This window comes from Leptinotarsa decemlineata, unplaced genomic scaffold (assembly GCF_025532065.1).
Source record: "Leptinotarsa decemlineata unplaced genomic scaffold, Ldec_3_MD MMD2_P_RNA_scaffold_2, whole genome shotgun sequence".
Taxonomy (NCBI): Eukaryota; Metazoa; Arthropoda; class Insecta; order Coleoptera; family Chrysomelidae; genus Leptinotarsa; species Leptinotarsa decemlineata.
In genome coordinates, this window is record NW_027412529.1 from 18,153,504 (window position 1) to 18,168,470 (window position 14,967).

At 35.6% G+C, this 14,967-nt stretch overlaps 1 protein-coding gene across 2 annotated transcripts in view; it reads right to left on the reverse strand.

Moving 5' to 3' along the window:
* Positions 1–14,117, reverse strand: part of LOC111505214 (uncharacterized) — a 158,650-nt gene extending 144,533 nt beyond the window's left edge. The window contains exon 1 of one of the 2 annotated variants that reach the window (XM_074184899.1): positions 13,610–14,117. The gene's annotated coding sequence lies outside the window, so the exon portion shown is untranslated. The remainder of the gene's footprint in view (positions 1–13,609) is intronic. The other variant, XM_023159987.2, reaches the window with a different exon arrangement.
* Positions 14,118–14,967: the final 850 nt, after the last annotated feature.

Here is a 14,967-nt window from a genome sequence, read left to right on the forward strand (position 1 = left end):
GCAAACAAAATACCGCCTTTAATAAAAAACGGAATCCACCAAAAGTTTTCGATACGACTTGGTCTTGACCAAAGTCATAAGCAACCCTGCAACTGGTGAAAGTAAAAAGCTATTACTAAAATTTAGAGGTCCATTCAAAGTGATGGAGGTCCTTCCAAATGACCGTTATAAGGTGAAGGAGGATTTACACGCCAGCAGAGCTAACCGCCCATACGAAGGTGTGGTGGCAGCAGAGCACATGAAGCCGTTCAGATTCCAAAAACCTTAACGTAAATGAACTAAAACGAGCCCTTGATGGCAAAACGAGCCCTTGATGGCAAAACGAGCCCTTGATGGCAGAAAGAGCCCTTGATGGCAAAACGAGCCCTTGATGGCAGAAAGAGCCCTTGATGACAAAACCAGCCCTTGATTGCAGGATGAACCCTCGATGGCTCGATGAGCCCTCGATGGCAAAACGAGCCCATGATGGCAGAATGAGCCCTTGATGGCAATACGAGCTCTTGATGGTAAAATCAGCCTTTGATGGCGAATTCAAATGTGGATGGTGTATCAGTAATTAAATATTTGACCCTTCTTTTTACAGGTGTCCATAGACATTAGGTTGTTGTGGACGGGTCAGGATGGCTGTGCAGTACTCGCCTATGAAAATAGTGACGGAGCAGCGTGACTTTCAGATCATCTAAGCATTAGTCACTGGGATGACTGTGACAGTGCCGATTACATAATGTTATACGATAGGAAATGTAGTATTGATTAATTACCATTTGTGACTTGAAGTAGAAGAGTCGTGAATACGCGTATGATTCCGTAACCTTGTCCAATCTACTACGGATATCATCGAAATTTTTTATTCCCTTGAAAGACCTATTGATGCCACGGCATTTCTAGGTGGGGGGCATCCGGAACGTATAATTTTTCATAATTCTGGCACATAAATCAGGCAGAAATCACTTCCATGATCTTTTCATTGCGAACGTAATTATTTCGGTATATACGTAGACATCTAACGAAAACCACTACATGACCGATATTCTGCAAATATAACGTTTATCAGATATGCACGTTTTCAATCACTATCAATATCACTTCATACTCAAGTCTCAAGGTACTTTCCTAACATTCGACCAATATCAAGTTTTTGAAAATAACCACAAGTCAACTTATATGCTCCTGATCTATCCGACACTGGAGTTTGATCTTCATCATTTTCATTAAATACGTTCAAATAATCATTTGATCTGGTAAGCCATGTCCAAGTCTAATTCCATTGTCCGTGTTAGGAATCACACGTTAAAAGGTAAGACCTCGTTAATCCTTAGCTCGCACAAGTTTCGACTTCTGAGGGTTGTCGTTCGTAGGGGTGCGACAGCTGGTTAACGGAAAAACAGATTTTAACAGATTTTAACAGATATCATATAAAATTATTGGAAATCCCTAAAAGAACCAATACAAATGAAAAATTAAAAACAATAGCTGAAAATGACAATTACCTTAGGCGAAAAAACCTGAAATGAAATAACAGTGAAATAAAATACAAGTAACAAATAGAAAAATTGAATAAAACATAAAGAGATTCCAAGGCAAGTTCCTTCAATATCTTTCGGCTCCTTCGGCTTCAATATCACCGTCTAGCCGCCGCACCATTGAATTTTGCACTCTTCTGAAAATATCATAAATAATAATCAAGGGTTGCCTTGGAAAACGATTGCAGCATTCAGTAAACAACTTGACAGTTGTTGTCAACTTTATAAGTTTTCAATTTATAATTGTTATAAAAAGTGTGTTTGGTGGTTATTTTTCGAACCATTTTTGTGAAACATGGTTCAATTTACTAACAGTGAAATGGCAGATATGCATTTCTGTTATGGAATGGCTCACGGAAACTCGAATGCTGCAAGACGCATTTACCATGAAATAGAGTACGTCTCCATGCACGACTTTCTGAAACAGACAGCTTCAAAAGATCGACGGTTGTCATTGGGAGGCCTGTAATGGTAAGAACAGTTCAAATTGAAGAAGCTGTTTTAAATGAGATTGAAGTAAATCCTCATACCAGTACTTGGAAAATAGCTGAATACCTGAATATGACCCATGTCACAGTGTGACACATTTTAAGAGCCCAGCAGCTATATCCCTATCACATGCAACGTGTGCAAGCTCTATTGCCCAGAGATTTGCCTGTAAGACTAGCTTTTTCTAATTGTTTACGCAGTAAAATAAGAAGAAATCCAGGTTTCCTAAGTCGAATATTGTTTACAGATGAACCTTGTTTTTCTCGCAACTCAATTATTAACTTCCACAAAAATCACATTTGGGCCGAAAACAATCCACACGCCAGTTATGTAGCCTTATGAATAACGCATTGTACTACTAATCTCATAAATATGTCATAGGTTACTTAGATAAGTACACTAAACGATGTAATGCTTTTACATCAATGATCTAATGCACTTTTCCTTTTCATATATAAACTCTGATATTCTCAAGACTAGTCAGTTAGTAAGTTGACTCCATTTATTGTGCAGCCGAAGGCTCTGTCCTAAAGCTCATTGAATAAGTGTAAATAAACGTTTTTAAAAAGTCTTTCCATTGTTTAGAAAACATAATTCGTCTTGATAGAAAATAATTTTCAAGAACAGTTTTCTTTCAATATTTGGGTTGGAATTGTCGGTGTCCATCTCATTGGGCCTCACTTCCTTCCACATAGACTTAATGGAGAAGAATACCGAAGGTTTTTAGAATTTGTTTTACCTAGACTTTTAGAAGAAATTCCAGTCATGGAAAGATTCCGTATGTGGTACATGCACGATGGTGCTCCACCACACTTTTGTGTAGTGGCATGGCAATTTTTGGATGGAAATTACTATAATCGCTGGATTGGGAGAGCAAGCCCACACCCGTTACCACCTGGCTCGCCCGAAATGTATCCCTTAGATTATTTTCTCTGGGGACACCTTAAAGCGTTGGTATACAAAACTGCTATTCAAAGTGAAGAGGATATACGGAATAAAATCATTATTTCATGTGACATAATAGAAAATACGCCAGTGCGAAATTCAATGATGCGGCGACTAGACGGTTGTATTGAAGCCGAAGGAGGCCATTTCCAACACTTGATTTAGTGCAATTCGTTAGTCTAGATGTTAATGTTATTTAATATCTGTTGTTATTGTTACATAGGTAATTGGTAATGAAAAATTGTAAAAATAATAATTTTCAAAAGAAACATTTAATTCCCCATATTATTCCTTGTGAGGTCCAGGGATATGCAATTAGGTCGACTTTTTTTTCGTAAAAACTAAGCAAGATACGAAAAAAATTCAAGAGACAAACAAGTTGTATTTCTAATTGTTCAATCCAAAGGAATAATAAAAATTGCACAGAAGTCAGTGGCGTACATTTTTAAGTTAAAAATATTCATTCAAATCCCGCTCGAGATGCAACTGGACTTAATAAATTGAATCACGTTCAGGCTAAATTAGCTCCTCAATGTTATAAATACCATCTCCAAATTACAACAAAATTAGGTAAAGGATATTTAAGATATTTACGAATAACTTTTTTTTATTTTTATTTCAACACCCTGTATCTTGAGAACGAAGGATTTGCGGACCCATGTTTATATGAACATTTCATCTTGAAATTACCTGAAGAATCGTCTGTTAAATTTATGGTACATACTTAATTGACACCCTGTATTTATTATGATATTTAGACAATGGAAGTCCAAACTAATGAAATTCATCATGAAACGTTATCCATCATCTTCATACAAACACGTTACAGATGATTTTCATCAAGAATCGAGCAATTCTATTACAAATCGCAATGACTTTTGTCTCAGTTGCAGAACGAAAATTGGGTACTAAAAAATTCAGTCGATCTTCGATTGTGGAGTGCTCCTGAGGCTACCATAATAATGTGTAGGTATGTGAGTGCATTGAGTCACCTCGATTTCGTTCCGAAAACGTCTCTCAGATATTCCAGTTGCCACACGACATGTTACAATAAAAACGTGACTGGATACAGATTTGCATATACAACATGTAGTAGTTCAAGAATATTTTGTTAGGTTTAAAACAAATATAGCCTTGTTTTTATAGTAAGTTCAAAGGATTTACGAGAATGTGAGTTTGATAATATTTCAAAACACATATGCATAGCGAAGTCTATGAGATTTGCAATTATTGGATATGATCTATGAAGGAAGGGTCATTGAATTGTGGAATGGACATGAACATTATCAACTGAAAATTCATGTTCTCAACATATGGAAAACTTTTATTAATATATTCTTCGAATTTCGACTCCGGAATTGATTTTAACTTTGATTTAGACCTAAATAATATGCATAATTGTCACTCGCAATTTGGTCAACTGCTTTTTACCTTCAATTGGAACAATTGATTCCAGTCATCTATGAGCTAGCAAGTTTTTTCTTATTGCTCAACAAACAAATAAATTGTCAGGCTGGAAATATTGTATTCTATATGAATTTCATTAGTGTGGACTTCCATTCTCTAATATTATGTAAAATGGTTTGAAATCCCTAAAAGAACCAATACAAATGAAAAATTTAAAAACAATAGCTGAAAATAACAATTATATCAAGCAAAAAACCCTGAAAAGAAATTACAGTTAAATAAAATACAAGTAAAACATAGGACGAATAAACAAAAAATTCAAATTAAAATTGAAAATGAAGAGAATCCAAGCCAAGTTACTTCACGACGTTTCGATTGTTAGTACCCACAGTCGTCTTCGGGTGATGACCGGATTAATTTCTCCGAGAGATGACTATTTATGGATCACTCACTTATGGGTTATCACTTAGCACCTCTTTCCACTTCAGCGGTTCAACAGGAGATGACCGTTTATCAGGAGTTGGTCATTTTTCGCTTGAATATGGGTTTCTATATGATGCGTATCTCTACGCTACTTTGGCTAAACACTTTGTTGGACAACATATATGTGGCTTCTTTAAATATCCTCCTATAACAGTGTTCCTCCCTATGAATGATATCAGCTTGGAACTCCTCAATGTTATGTTGATGGGTTCAAACACGCTCTGCTACTTCTGATTTGCTGGATTCCCCTCGCTTTGGGTGTTTCTTGTGCTCAGCAATGCAAACTTACAATGACCCCTCAGTTTCACCGATATAGGATTTGCTTGGAATCGCAGTCCGCGTTTGATGTCCTGCTTTTTGTGAGGTTGCTACGGATCTGATTCCGGATCTGAAGCAGGTTCTGATGTTGTCATGAAATTTATCATGAAACATTGTCAATCACCTTCAAACGAACGTTTGTATTCTATACATATACAAATTCGCAAAGTCAATGTCCTCGTGTGCATAAATCGGTGGGCCAGAAATGACATCAGTGTTTGGGTCCAAAACTATACAACATCTTACCTTCGAATATTCAACAGATCCGTAATATCAACCAATTCAAAAGTAAAGAACTTACCTAGAAAGAGTGTCCATAATTTAATTTGATTCAATTACTTAAAACAAACGATATGAAACAGTTGTAAATCATGAAATTTGAATCTCACACTACTAAAATATTAACTTGGCCTTCTCTGCCTTGTAATCAATATATGTATATAATTTTATTTTATATATTTTATATTAAAAATTTAGTCAATATTTGTATCTCCTCAGTTTATAAATACCTATGTATGATGTGTTAAACTTCAATATTTGTTATCCTGACAAACAAGTTTAAACGTCTCTGAGCCGTGTGTGAGTGTTTGTTTCTTAACTTTTCTGTAACCTTTCATTTTTTTCATAAATGTTGCAATGTATGACATTAATATATTTTTTAACTATCACAACAAATTGTCTTGTGTGAGTAATTGTATTTGTGTTATATGTAACATTATTTTATTTTTCGTATTTGTTAATTTAACCACACACAGGGTTAAAACCCTCAGTGGATTTACAATTTATTCATCTTTACCTTGAAGATGTTGATTCCATTTTGCATGCCACTTAGGTGAATGAATATTATTATTATTAATATTATTAATTCCATAATTGCTACATTTTTTCTAGGCATAGCTTTTTTCTGAAATAAATCATTAAAAAAATTCATACTTGGGTAATACAAAATCATCAATTTTAATAATTCTGACTTTAATACAACTTGCTTTAGCAATTCAGTGACCTATTTCAGAAGAACAGATTCACCAGACAGGTTTGTTTCAACCTCATTAGTGGTTCTAGACTAGTGACTTGTTGGACGCCGAGAATTAAGAGAGAACTACAACTCTCTTACTTCCAACAACAGAAACTCAATAAAAATATGAATCTTAACCAACACAAAAAAGCACAAAACCCTACACAACAAAAATTTTGTAATCTCTGTAAACGACAGGGACACCTCCAAACTGAGTGTAGAGTCAGACAGATTCCCCAACAAAATTTTCAAAAACCAATGTTCCAATAAAATTCATCGATTCAACAAAATTTTCAAAAAACAAATTTTCAAACGCAAGGTGTCAGACCTAATCAACCCGCATCAAATCCAAATTTAAATAGACCATCGTTAATTAAACAAAATCGAAACCAACAAAGACCATCGGCTATACAACCCAATCCTTATTTTAATCGAACAAACACTCAAAGAACACATTATCTCAATCAAGGCATAGATAGTTATCATGAAAATTTTAATGAATTTTCTGAAAACCCCTACGAATACGAAGACTATGCAGCTAGTTTTCCAACATATCAAAATTTCCATGAAAACCCGAACGTTGAATCTGTTGATTACCCGCAAAGTCAATTCAATCAGGATTTTCAATTTGGCTCAACAACAGCAGACCCTCCTCCTATCGACCCAACGTCAGAAATTCAGATACCCTACTTTTATTTTTCCAGCACTATGGAACCCCATTACGAATCCACTGTGATTACGGTCGAGAATTCCATAATGCCCTTCTAAGAGATCTTTGTACCCTTTTTGATATAAAGCTAACATATTCTAGTGTCAATCATCCCCAATCCAACGGATCTGTGAAAAGATTCCATGCAACATTATTAGAAATGATTAGAGCCCATCTGTCCGAGCACCCGCATGATCACCCTTTTAATGTATTACCATTCGCGGAAATATGTTATAATAACTCTGAGAACAAATCTCACGGATTTACACCCCATGTATTAGTTTTCGGACACACGGCAAGCAGGCCTCCAGAAATACTATATAATCAAGAACAACTTATTACAAAATACGTGAGAGACCTAAATAACAGACTCTCTCATTATTACAAAGTCGCACGAGAAAAAATCGAAAGGAAAAAGGAAAAAGCTAAAATCCGTTTCGATAAAAATATTTCTGGAGAAAAACCTAATTACAAAGTAGGCGATAAAGTTTACGTCAAGGAATCGCAAATAAAAGACAAATTGCAAAATAAATTCAACGGCCCATTCATAATTGAACAACTCTTTCAAAACTCAGCAATACTTCTAAATGTGCAAACAAATCAAAGAACAAAAGTGAGCTTTGATAGGATGAAACCGTATCCTGAAAATTAAATTTATTTTCAGGTCACTCCTACTGCTCGGAACAGTAGCGTTCCCTGTAACCAGTCCATACAAAATCGAAACAATCAACAATACCGAAGCCGTATATTATCATGAAAAAGGTAATATTATTCTTACGAACGACAAATGGACGCTACTCGTCAATAAAAACATTTCCCAAATCAAAGAAGCCTTTGATAACAACGTTAAGATTCTAGATTCATTAATCAGCATGACCTCGATTTACAGTCAGAGTATGAGCACATTTCGCTCTGAAGTCAAAACGCACACCGGCCTTATCTTACAACTAGCTCAAGCGTTGAGAGATAAGTTTCGTGAAATTGCAATGGATGCAAAACACCTTAGACGAAATAAACGTGGTCTCATAAATGGCATTGGATCTATTTTTAAGTCAATTACTGGAAATCTTGACGCTTCAGATGGCGAATTTTAAACGATGAACATCAATTAGAGAATTTATTATAAAATCAAATATCCGTTACTACTTCAGTTATTCAAAATTTCAATACAACAATAAGAAAATTGCAAATTGATGAAAAAACATTTAATGAGGACATTCGAGTTATAGAAAAGTCAATAACAGAACTGAACGACAGAATAGCACAAGTGGAAGCAAAATTGAAATTTATAGAAATTTGTGAAAAACTTATGGAAAGCTTTTTATTTATTCAAGAAAACGTTGATGACGCCTTGAATTCAATTACATTTGCAAGATTAAATATTATTCACTCGTCAATCGTAACACCTGATCACTTAATAAATGCACTACTAGAAATTTCTCAAAATTTAAGAAGAAATAACCTTCCTCTCCAATCAAAATTGGACAAAATAGCTCAATATCTCGAAATAATTGAACTAGAAGCCTTTCAAACTGAGCACAACCTAATATTTGTACTCAAAGTCCCATTGATTGAACCTCCAATTTATACCCTATACCATGTGTACCCCATTCCAATATTTGATGATAGAACAGGGCTACATCATATTTTGCCAATTTCACAACAATATATCGCGAAAGACGATGACTCTTTAATGTTCATACCAATCACGGATATAAGTGCGTGTAAGACATTGACATTCCAAACTAAATTGTGTTACAATATGTTCGCATATCCGATTGACCAAAACTCAATTTGTGAACACCAAATTTTCAAGTACACGAAAAACTTTCCAACCAACTGTCAGAGCTCCTTATTTTTCAGTCAGAATTATAAAGTGCACAAAATTGAAACGAACCTATGGTTAGTGATACTCTCGGAACCTTTACAAGTGACTATAAAATGTCCCGAAAAGAAAGTGAAAACGGAATTAATAAACAAAAACTCTCTCATAACCCTTGAAACGGAATGCAGTGCCTTTATTGGAGTAACAAAAATTCAAGCTGATTCCAGATTTTTGAAATATTCAAATATCTCGTATGGATCACATCCAGTCTTAATACCATACGAATGTTGCAATAACCTACCGGAAAAATCAAGTATTCCAAAACTGAAGCCATTGAAATTGAACGATTTGAATGTCGATGATTTGGAAATTGCCAAACACAAACTTGATTCGTATTCCAAAACCCTGGATGATTTGATGAATCAACCATATGTAACCAAACATATTTCTTGGTTTACATACTTCACCATTACGCTAATTATTGTGTTAATAATTCTGTACACCTTTTGTAAATTCAGAAGAAGACGTCCCAGCAGCCTAGCAATTGCAGATGTCAACAACCCACCACCGCCTCCAAGACCCTTCAGGCCTTTTAAGCGTTTTACAAGCATGTTCCCAAGAAGAAGACCTAGCCTTCAAGATGAGATTCCCGAGGACGAGGAAATCACATTAGACGATTAATAATATATTTTTTGTATTTTACAGCCCAAAAGTTGCTTCATAAGGAACCAACTTTTTTGGCCCATGGCTGACCTCTACCATTCATCTCCAAGGTGACCAACTCAAGAACATAGCTGAATCAACATCCGGCACCTAGGCAGTTCCAGAAAGATCCCAGGCGCCGTTTACCGTTCTTTGTTCACCTAGATGCTTACTTCATGATATTTTTTCATATAAAAACGTCCTGCGTGGCGTAATAAAATTAGTTGTATTCTAGTTGTCATACTGTTACTACTCAACTCTGGGGATACAGATCTGTTTTCCATATTCAATAAATATTAATTTTTAAAAAGTTATTTTTCTCAAGTGAGTTATAACATACCTAATATGAAATATCTGACTTGGTGAGTTAGTAATAATTATTTGATTTTTCCATTTCTTCATATGATATTTAATGATAGTGATATTTGAAATCACGAATAACTCTTCAATTTTTATTATCAAGTAATATTATCATTATGGAAGTGAGCTTTTTCAAAAAAGTATATTTTTATCAATTCACAGTTGATGAGAAAACTTGGTGAAATGTATGTATTCGGTCATAATATCGCAAACGATCAAAAAAATGAAAAATAACCTCTGGTAAGATGTGTTTGTAATGCCATAAATATCACTGAATTTTATTATCTTCCAGATGATGGTCATAGACATATAATAAACAAGCAATCTTTGGTATTACCTTAAAATAAAGTTAAATTACTAATAACTTCATGTTCAAATATGTACTCACCTATTTGTAGTTATATATAAATGAAACGTTTTGTTTCTAATGTTTTGGATACATCAGTACATCACTCAAAAATATACTTATTTTTATACGCCCAGAAAATCATTGGATATGTGATATACTTACGATATTAAGTGTTATTCAAATATCAACCTTTACGGGGTTGTAAAGTTAGCTAGACTTTTCGATTGCATTTCTTTAGTCACTTAAAGGCACTTTTACCCGTTTTTTATGAATCTGCTTCTAAGTGGATAAAAGGGATCAGGACCCCCTCATGATTCAAAAAAGCTCGAAGGTGCGTGAAAGCTCTGATCGATTCGAGGTCCTGCTCAAACTCGTATGAATACTAATTTACTTTTCGAGAAATGTTCTACATTTTGATAATGATCATAATAATAGTTTGATTTGGGGTGATAATAGTCATAAGTACAGCTTGTCAAATCTATGAAGCGACTTCGAAGTTTCGGCTCAGCACCTCCCCTAAGATGCGCGTTCGTTAGGAGACTGTGTGAGAGAAATAGAAAGAGAGAGATAGAATTTTCAAGTCTCTTCCAAGTTTTGACAAGCTGTAGGGAGCCCGTGCGAAGAGGATACATGGCGGTAGTGCCAAGCACATCCGGAGCATGCCGCTTTCTCCGCCCAAAACCTTAGGGATTACGTATCTCATCTGAAAAAGTGGTGGAAGTGACAGTTCTACCACCCATTTGCATGATTTTAGAGGAGACTCGCATCATTCCATCAATGGGGATAATCAGAATACGAGAGACGCTCCACAGAAACAGGCCCCTGAATCAATAGGAACTAGTTTGTTTGGACGCAAAGGTTCATAGTGTTCTAACAGAAGAGGCTAATATCTAGCAAATTACCACTGACACGCCATGTACAGCGTCGTCCAATCGCTTTCTGAATCGAAGGGATAAAATCTCGGCATTGCGTTTCTGACGATTGACCGGATGAAATCACGTTGGCAAGACTACACGCGTCTCATATCTAATTTACAGGGCGGCCACAGACCGTTCATGCCCGCAGTGCGGCGAATATCTGCTAAACAACGACATATCCATCACACTTTGATCCAGATCGTGCTGTTGACCACCAAACAGCACGGACTCGATAGGAAACGAATACTAGTGGCTGCTAAGAAGTCACTGGTGAGGCGAGAGAGAAGTATCACGAAAAACCTAAGGTTTCGCTTATTTCAAAGGCCTCCAAGACACACCAGCTCTTGCGCAGTTGTAAATTTTCAGCAGAGAGCTGAATTCACTGCGCAACCCGATAACCTCGAATGATATTCGAAGAGCCCCTGTAGGTTCCACGAACTTTGCTACTCCAGACCCAGATGGGCTGAACACCCATTGGGAGAAAGAACTACCAAGCACCCACCGTCATAAGGCCAGACTTTTCAACTCATGGCTGGACGGAGAGCAGCCGATTTTGGATTGGTTTGTCGAGGGGCGGACCGTTCTCATCCCCAAAAGCAGATATTTGTAAAATCCTAAGAATTACAGGTTTGAAAAGTATAGAAATATATATATATATATATATATATATATATATATATATAAATTTTATATATATATATATATATATATATATATATATATATATATTTTTGATTGATGCAACTAATTTTCCTTTATTTTGAGTATTTCAATATTAAATTCTACAAAAAAGATTTCAAGGCAAAACAAACATAATTTCCCCCCAGCAAAGAACATAAAACTAATAAAACAAATCAACAAGGAAAACCGCATGGACATTTGGGAAAACTTGAACATCCATAAATTCAACAGTCATAAATCACTTATCGAGGAACAAGTACAAATCAAAACACAACAAGATCTCACTTACAATATATTAAACAAAACCATACACATTCATTCCTAGAGAAGATCTAACACAAAGAAGAGTACCTGATGCAGAACAAATACAGGCAAATTTACCTAAAGTACCTGAAATACCTGAGTTAAAACGCTCTGACCGTATAAAGAGACAGACAACAGGATGACCAGTTCAGTTTGAGGAGTGCCAGATGATGACAGTACTACCAACTGTCGAAAGCGCTCGCAGATAATTAATAGAAGATATACAGCTTCAAATCCTTTTTGTAGAATTTAATATTGAAATATATATATATATATATATATATATATATATATATATATATATATATATATATAAAATAAATGGATAAGTACTCTTTGATCATTCCCATATTGATTTCAATCTAAGAGCCACCGGTAGACAGCTGTTTCAGCCTATTGGGCATCGTCAGTACCGGGCAGGCGGTCCTCGATTGAAGACAAAATGAGAAAAACCAAGAAAGTACTTGATAAAAATCGCTGCGTAAACATAGCTATTTTTATCACTGCTACCGCAGTTGTCGATTGATTGGTCAAACCACCAACACTGACATAAAAACTTGGCAAGTTGACTTGGGTGACACACCAATAGGTGGTTCCACTTATGTTTCGTTCGCGTTTACACAGCTATTTTTATCAAGTACTTTCTTGGTTTTTCTCATTTTGTCTTCAATCAAGTTCCGCCTGCCCGGTATAGACGATGCCCAATAGGCTGAAACCTGTCCACCGGTGGCTATTGGATTAAAATCAATTCACCCGAAGATGATTGTAGATACTAGCAATCGAAACGTCGTGAAGTAACTTGTGTCTATGTTTTTTGTTATTTTTTTATTTTTCTTCCAATTGTTATATTTTTTACTTGTGTTTTATTTGACTGTTATTTCATTTCAGGTTTTTTTGCCTGATATAATTGTTATGGGTAGCTATTCAGCTATTTTTAGAAATTCATATCAGAAGCAACTTTTTTCCTAGCATTATTAGGAACTTCGTTTGAAATGAGTGTTTCTTTTCTATTTTTATTTCGAAATTTGTTACAAGTTTCACAACTTATTACTTCATTTCTTATGTTCTTTGTCATTCCTGGCCAAAAAATGCATTGCCTTGCTCATATTTTCATTTTTTCCATTCTCATATGCCCTTCATATAAATCCTTCAACTCAACATTTCAGTTCTTAGATTCGAAGGTACCACCAACTTGTGATCAACAAACAAAAGATTATCCGCCATTGATATTGATTCCTTCATGCTCTAGGATGAACCAGCATGTCCCTTGACATCATGTCTTTAACGTGGTCATTCATAAGAGCTCATTCATTCAACTTTGTATTTTCGTAACTAACAACAAACATGAGTGTTCCTTATTCTATTACCTATAACTAATACCTATAACAACAGTATAATAATATAATAATAGCGTCAGTTTTTCTATTGATATCACGAATATTTGTCCTGGTATCCCAAAAACGATACGTATCTCAAAACCTTCCTATATCAAAAGCTGGGTCTTTCATTTCACTTATCCTTTCCCTCGTAAACTAGGATATCGAACAGGAAATAACGAGCAGCAATCGAAATGAGTTTCTTACCTGTTGCCCATGAGTGTATTCGACCCCTGCCACCAGACATGTAGCCGCCGAACTTAATCTCTCCAATCCGTGTGTCGTGGAATCGTCTTCGAGGATGGGTATTTCGTTATCCTCGTCCTCTTCTTCGATGCTGTTCGCGAGCTCGTTGTTCGATATCGAAACGGGAACTGAAATGGAATTGAAATTGATGAACTGTGTCAGAAAATACGTACTCGAAAAGAAAAATGATCGAATGAAAATAGTTATTTACGAAACAAGGTTTCGAATTGATATTTTGATGGGCGAGGAGTGAAGTTTGAAATCGAGTTGAAATATATTGAAAACACATTTTGAGTCTGAGAGGCAGAACGTCAGAAATGAAGTAATGGGCCGTTACATTTTCCGAAAAAAAATCCTTAATATTTGTCAGTTCTCTGAGAGAATGGTTTATTCATCAGGAAATTAAATATATTTTTCTCCATTTCGAATGAAAGTGTATATGATGTATATGATTTTTGTAAGACAGAAAAAGGTACATAAATGAATATACGACATAAGTGTTCAATCAGTACTACTCAATCAAATATCTCTTTAACAAAATTCCAAATATAAAGACTTTGTTTCTCAATAAAAATGCTCCATAATTTTGAAACTAACCATCAAATCGACCTCAAAAACGAATTGGAAATTTTTTTGAGGTCAAAATACAAGCACTACTGTTCTTAAACAGTAAAGTTAGAGGTGTACTGAGTTGAACCCCAAAACAATGAGCAGCCACATGAGTCACATGAGTGTAAAATAATTTTATCACAATACTACTTCTTCGACGGCCTCGTTTTAGCACTTCCTTTTTTTTTGAAGGACAAAATACAAGCACTACAGAAAAATCCTTGAGGAGCTCTCAGAGCGGTGCCTGTGCGAAAGTAGCGATTCACATTGGATTTGAATCGCTGGAGGTCAAATCCTTTTGAAAAAACCTTCTCAGGAAGATTATTCCATATAAACGTAGTTCTCCAGATGAAAGAGTTCTTAAACAGTAAAGTTCGAGGTGTATCGAGTTGATCCTCGAAACTATGAGCTGCCACATTTCGTCGCTCATTTCTGATACGTACTTCTGTACTGCTCTTGGTGGAATCAAATATGCCAAGTCACTTGAACACTTGAAAATATCTATAGAAGAGAGACAAATCTCCAACTTTTCTATGTTCCAGGCTATCAAGGTTGCACGTGATGTTCGCGTCTTCAATCAGGCGGATGGATCTTTTCTGGATGGATTCCAGCAACTTCAGGGTATGTTTGGGGGAAGAGCTCCATACATGAAAACAATACTCCAAAGAAGGTCTGATCTGAGCTTTATAGAGCTTCAAAATTTGCTGAGG